General features: G+C 36.0%; 1 long non-coding RNA gene across 1 annotated transcript; it reads right to left on the reverse strand.

Moving 5' to 3' along the window:
* Positions 1-347: 347 nt before the first annotated feature.
* On the reverse strand, positions 348-2,186 carry LOC140966964 (uncharacterized). Its single transcript, XR_012173475.1, has 2 exons — positions 2,116-2,186; positions 348-1,226 (listed from the first exon to the last, which is right to left on the reverse strand). It is a non-coding gene; the product is annotated as an uncharacterized lncRNA (long non-coding RNA).
* Positions 2,187-5,351: the final 3,165 nt, after the last annotated feature.

Raw genomic sequence — 5,351 nt, forward strand, 5'->3', positions numbered from 1 at the left:
ACTCGGATCCTTATGGGGGTATCACATAGCATGCAAATCAAATAAAGAGCAAGTAGTAAATCAAATACGCAATCAATTTATTTGTGTCTAAACTCGAGTGTCCTATACTCTAATTCGAGCATATCCCAGTTACGCTCTGATACCAACTGTGAGGGCCCGCGCTCCTGATTAATTATTACTTATCAAAAAACCAAGATTTATTAGCGTACACAGCGAAAACGAGTAAAAATTTTCCATTTTGGGCCTACAGAAATTTCGGCATGACCTCCCCGTAAATAAGAAATACCAACAATTCCAAAACAACACAACAAAACAAAACATTTATACTCGAAAATAGAGTCCAATAAAACAAACAGAATACCAATTTCACACAGAGCCAGCCAGGCTCGATCACACCAAATAATATCCAACGCTCAATAATACAACCATACAAATACACGAGGCATCTCCTCGGCAAATGACTCAATATATATAGTATAAATATCTGGGGACTCCTAACTCAAACCGACTCACTGGGCTACACTGGCATACGCTCTGCCAGCTGCATCAGAACCACATTTATAACCTGCTATGGAATCACAAAACAAACCACAGCAGCCCCGAGGGACAGGGGTCAAACCCCAGTACGAAGATCAAATAAATTACAGCATAAATAAATGACATGTAATGAAATCAATGCAATGCAATGTATGTAGGGTACCAATAATCTCGGGTATCAATCTGGATCCAAATAAACGATAGCAACAACTGTGGCCACATGTGCCAGGGTGTGACGTGTCAAATACGCCCTCGGCCCTGCACATCTGCGTCAGGGGTGTCAGTCTGCAGAACTGCTCTGCCCTTCCGCTAGTCATCAGAGGTGTGACGCTTAAACACCCTCAGCTCTCATGTCTAAATAACTCATCCAAGAGTAACAGAAATCTCGGGAACAACGGAGTCATGGCTCGATATGAATGCGTGCTCAACAATGCATATAAATACACAGATTATTCCAATATATTTAAAAAAATCACATTTATTATTTTTTTTAAAAAAAAGAGGAATAATCTTAAAATACACCCAAACAGCACAAAGAGCACATAAACACATAATTCTCATAAAATCACATCAATTAAATTACACGTAGTTATAGACGCTGTAAAGAATCGATCAATCCGTACCTTAACCTTCAAATTAAATTACCACAATAGTTTATGAACTCCTCGGTGCTTCCTGGCTACTAAAACCTATGGCAAATAATTTATTTCCATCAAATAAATATTCAAATCTTAGCCAAAAACAAGTTTCTAATTCCAGCTTGTACCTAAGTTTGGTTTTAAGGTCATTACTCAACCAAAACTTAACCAAAACACACTTATCATACATGGCTGGACTCCTAACTCAAAATCCCATATTTCATCAGAAGAAATCAGAAAGAAATTAAATCATCTCGACGCTGAAAAATGCCCAAAACCAGAAGCCATGAGATGCAAGGTCTGTGACAGATTCAGGTTCGACACTTAGGAGTATAAAATTCATATCTAACTCATCATTGACTCAAATTGATATCCGCCAATTGGAGATGAAAGACAACTCAAATATCTAAGTTTTTCTAGAAGAAACTATTTCCAGAATCTCTTAATAGATAAATCCCAGAAGTATCCAGAATACACCATTACCAACGCAATTCACGGACAGCAGTCTGTAAGTGAGCAGTTTCAGAAAAAATGAGCATAACTACATCAATTCTTAATGGAATATAACGAATCTTATATCAATACGAAGATAACACATAGATATACAACTCTTATTTGAATTATAAGTCCAGAATCTAAGTGCATAAATGTCATAAACCCGAATTACATTAGCTAATCTGCACAGCTCCAACACAGAATTCCATTTCGACACATTTTGGTAGAAAAATCATATCAAATTCGTTTATCATTGGAATTCCATTTTTTCAGTGGCTATAGAAGTCTAACACATAGATCTATAAGTTCTATATGAACCACAAGTCAAGATTATTAGTGCAATATACACAGAAATCCGAAAATCAGAAGTAACAACCTGCAACTCGAAACTGAAACCAACATTTACTTCCATGAACAAAATTGATAACCTAGGCTTAGAGATTACCTTCAAAAGCTTTCCTTTAACAGAAATAAAGTTAGAATCGACCTCTTCACACTCTAAAAAAAAAAGAAAAATAGAATTCAAGAAGATGGAAAGGAAACACAGCAACTTGGAAAAAACATGGTAACAAGAAACAAGCACCTTGATGTTGATTATGGCAAGGAGGGCTGAGGGACTTCTTGGGCTATCTTGGGTGAGCTATGGAGACCCGCTTCCTAGTAGCAAGAGGCGACGAGAAGCTTCTCACGATGGAGAAGAAATAGGATGCAAGAGAAGAGGCGAGAAGAAACGAGAAGATGGAGGAGGAAAGAATTTGGGCTTGGGTAAAAATGGGCTTCTAATTAACACACATATGTATATACATGAATCCAAATACTAACCCGAATGCAGGAATGTGACCCGGTCCAAATATTTACAACTCCCTTGTGCTATAAAACTCCGATATATATTTTAATATCGCCTATAATGACGATATTTTCTAATACATATTTTTAACACACAAGTATAATTATTTGGATTAATTATTTTAATTTAGCACTTTAAAATAATTATTTCTAATTCTTGCCAAATACTGAATAATTAAATTCGGGTTCTTACACACAATCAACGATCTGAATTCAACGAATATGAATATGAATATGAATATGTTGATATAAAAATGTTTATGTTTAAAGTTTATGCATGATTAAGAAAATGTTGTTTTAAGTACAAGTATTTTTCACTGTTGTGGGTGATATGTATATGTATTATATTGTTATCAAGATTATGGTGTGTTGAGTCTTTAGACTCGCTAGGTGTGATTGATGCAGGTGAGTGTGATGGGGGTCTTGATGGTTGACTTTGCTGGACTGACGGTGCACATGACCCGATGACCAGCGTTTCTATTTTTCTGCACTTATGATTTATGCTAACTATTTAATGACTATTTATTTATGCTTTTGAGAGGTTTTTGAGAGGTGATAGTATGAGCTATACTTTCCAAATTAATGCTTTTTAAGTTTGGTAAAACGTTTGAAGATTTCATGTTTGGCTATTTCCTTTGATTTTCAAATATCAGTTGGTTGTTTTATTTTAAAAATGGTGTCAAAATATTTTATATATGCCAAATGTTAGTGGGTGTTTTAAAAAAAATATAATTTATAGTACTTTTTAAGCAAAACAAGTAGTGGACGTTTTATAGTGAGTCTAATGACTCATCACGTTCTAAACATGAGTAACAAATAATACATATACAAGCACATGTCTTGGAATTATAATTTCTGAGTTTGACAAATTGTAAGGTCCAAAAATAAGATGACGTAATTCAACTACATGCAAATTTAACGAAAATAGAAATAGTAAATTAAATGATTTTAATTACTTAAATTAATTATATTAGATATGTTTATATGGTTAGGAGGTAGTCTTATACTTGGATGCATAAAACTTTATTTTTAAAGGTTATTCAAGATACGATCGAGGAACTGAGACCGAGGGATGAAAAAGGAAAATATTTTTATTAAATATTTGTTTTTAATTATTTAAAATAAGGTTTGTGCCATATGATATTTTTAATAATAATGAGATTTGAGGTGATTTTATATGACGATTCGTAATTTTTAGCGGTATTCTATTTTCAACTAAAATATGAATTTTTTAAGAACTCGGCTAATATTTTCACGAACTTTCCTAAACGAAATATTTTAAATATGCACTAATGGGCCTAGACTTGTACCATGTTATGGGCCTAGACTTGTACCCATGATAATTAACAAATAAATAAGCCTAAAACCTCCCCAAAACCACATTCAAGCACACGCCCCTCCCCTCAAAAATTTCAAGGACTCTCCCCTCCCCCTCAAACACATGCACACATGAGAAATTATTGAAAGGAAGGCCTCTGTTTTATTAGAGAAAACATCAAGGGCTCCGTTCGTCGCCGTTCTTCGCATCTCAACTTATTTGTCGTGCGTAATCTACGCAAAAGCACGCCTTTACTTTTTTTTTTCTCATCTATCACACCATATTATTGTTTTGAATTATGTTTGCATGAAGAATAGGTTTGACTTACAATTATTTTCGTTTTTATCGTATGGCATGCGTAGAATTCACGATTTATGATTCAAAACTCATGTATATGTTGCATAAAGAGTCTGCCATCCTAAGACAATAAAAAATGGTGATTTTCTAAGGTATTAAGAGCTTAGACAAGGCTGCACAAAGGCTGGACGTAGTCAAGCCAAGCAAGAACAAAAAATTGTATGTTGGTGCACTAGGGTCTCGGTTAGAAGGAACCATAGCGTTCGGCTCAACCAGGGCTTGACCAAGGCTCGGGCTAGACGTGATTAAGGGTGAGGAAGAGTCCTAGCAACTCTAGGACTCTTGCACAGCGGCTAGGAAGGAGTCCTTACGGGATAGGGCTCTCCCATGCAAGCCGAGAGCAGCAGCTGTGCACGAGGGTGTCATGGCACGACCATGGGGCCAGGATAGGTCTAAGGGTGGTCCAGTGAGGGTGTCGAGGGTCTGGGCTCGAGTGGTGGCTCGAGCGAGGAGTCCTATGGCGGTAGGAGTCTTAGGCACAAGGTTGAAGGCACCACGCGGCTCTTGTTGCAACGTGCAGGGGGCTGCAATGGGTTAGGTCGTGTCCAGAGGGTTCACTGGGGTCCATAGGTGGTCTAGGTAGATTTTGGATCGAGGTGGTTCAGGCTGGGCTCGATGGAAATCGCGAGATGGCTCAAGGGTCTTGTTAGGGTTCAAATTCTTGGTCTAAAAGCTTAAGGGGTTGAACCGTGTGTCGACGAGGGTGGCCCATGGCTCAAGAGGGTATTTTAGACTATAAAATGTCTATGTTTAAAATTTGGGAATTTAATAATAAAGTTTGAATTAATTCGGGATTAAAACGTTCTACGAATTAATAATTATGAAATAAATAGAAAGCCTCAAATTTAAGCAAAATAAAAATATAAGAAATTTAATTTAAGCTTAAATAATTATTTGGGATGGTCTAGAGTCAATGAAAGAAAAAGTCAAAATCGAGAAATTATATGTCCAAGGCTAAAACGGTCATTTTACACCAAAAAATAGTAAACATCCTGGCAGTGCCCTGATTGCTCTAAAATATGTTAATATGTTTATTTTAAATGTTTACGAAATTTTATGATGAAATGATAATACTAAAAGATATGTTGCATGCTTGATTTTAAAGAAAAATGATTATTGTATGCTTGAAATTTTAATAAGTGATGAAAATACGAATGTTG

Source organism: Primulina huaijiensis, chromosome 2 (genome assembly GCF_012295235.1).
Source record: "Primulina huaijiensis isolate GDHJ02 chromosome 2, ASM1229523v2, whole genome shotgun sequence".
NCBI classification, from domain to species: domain Eukaryota; kingdom Viridiplantae; phylum Streptophyta; class Magnoliopsida; order Lamiales; family Gesneriaceae; genus Primulina; species Primulina huaijiensis.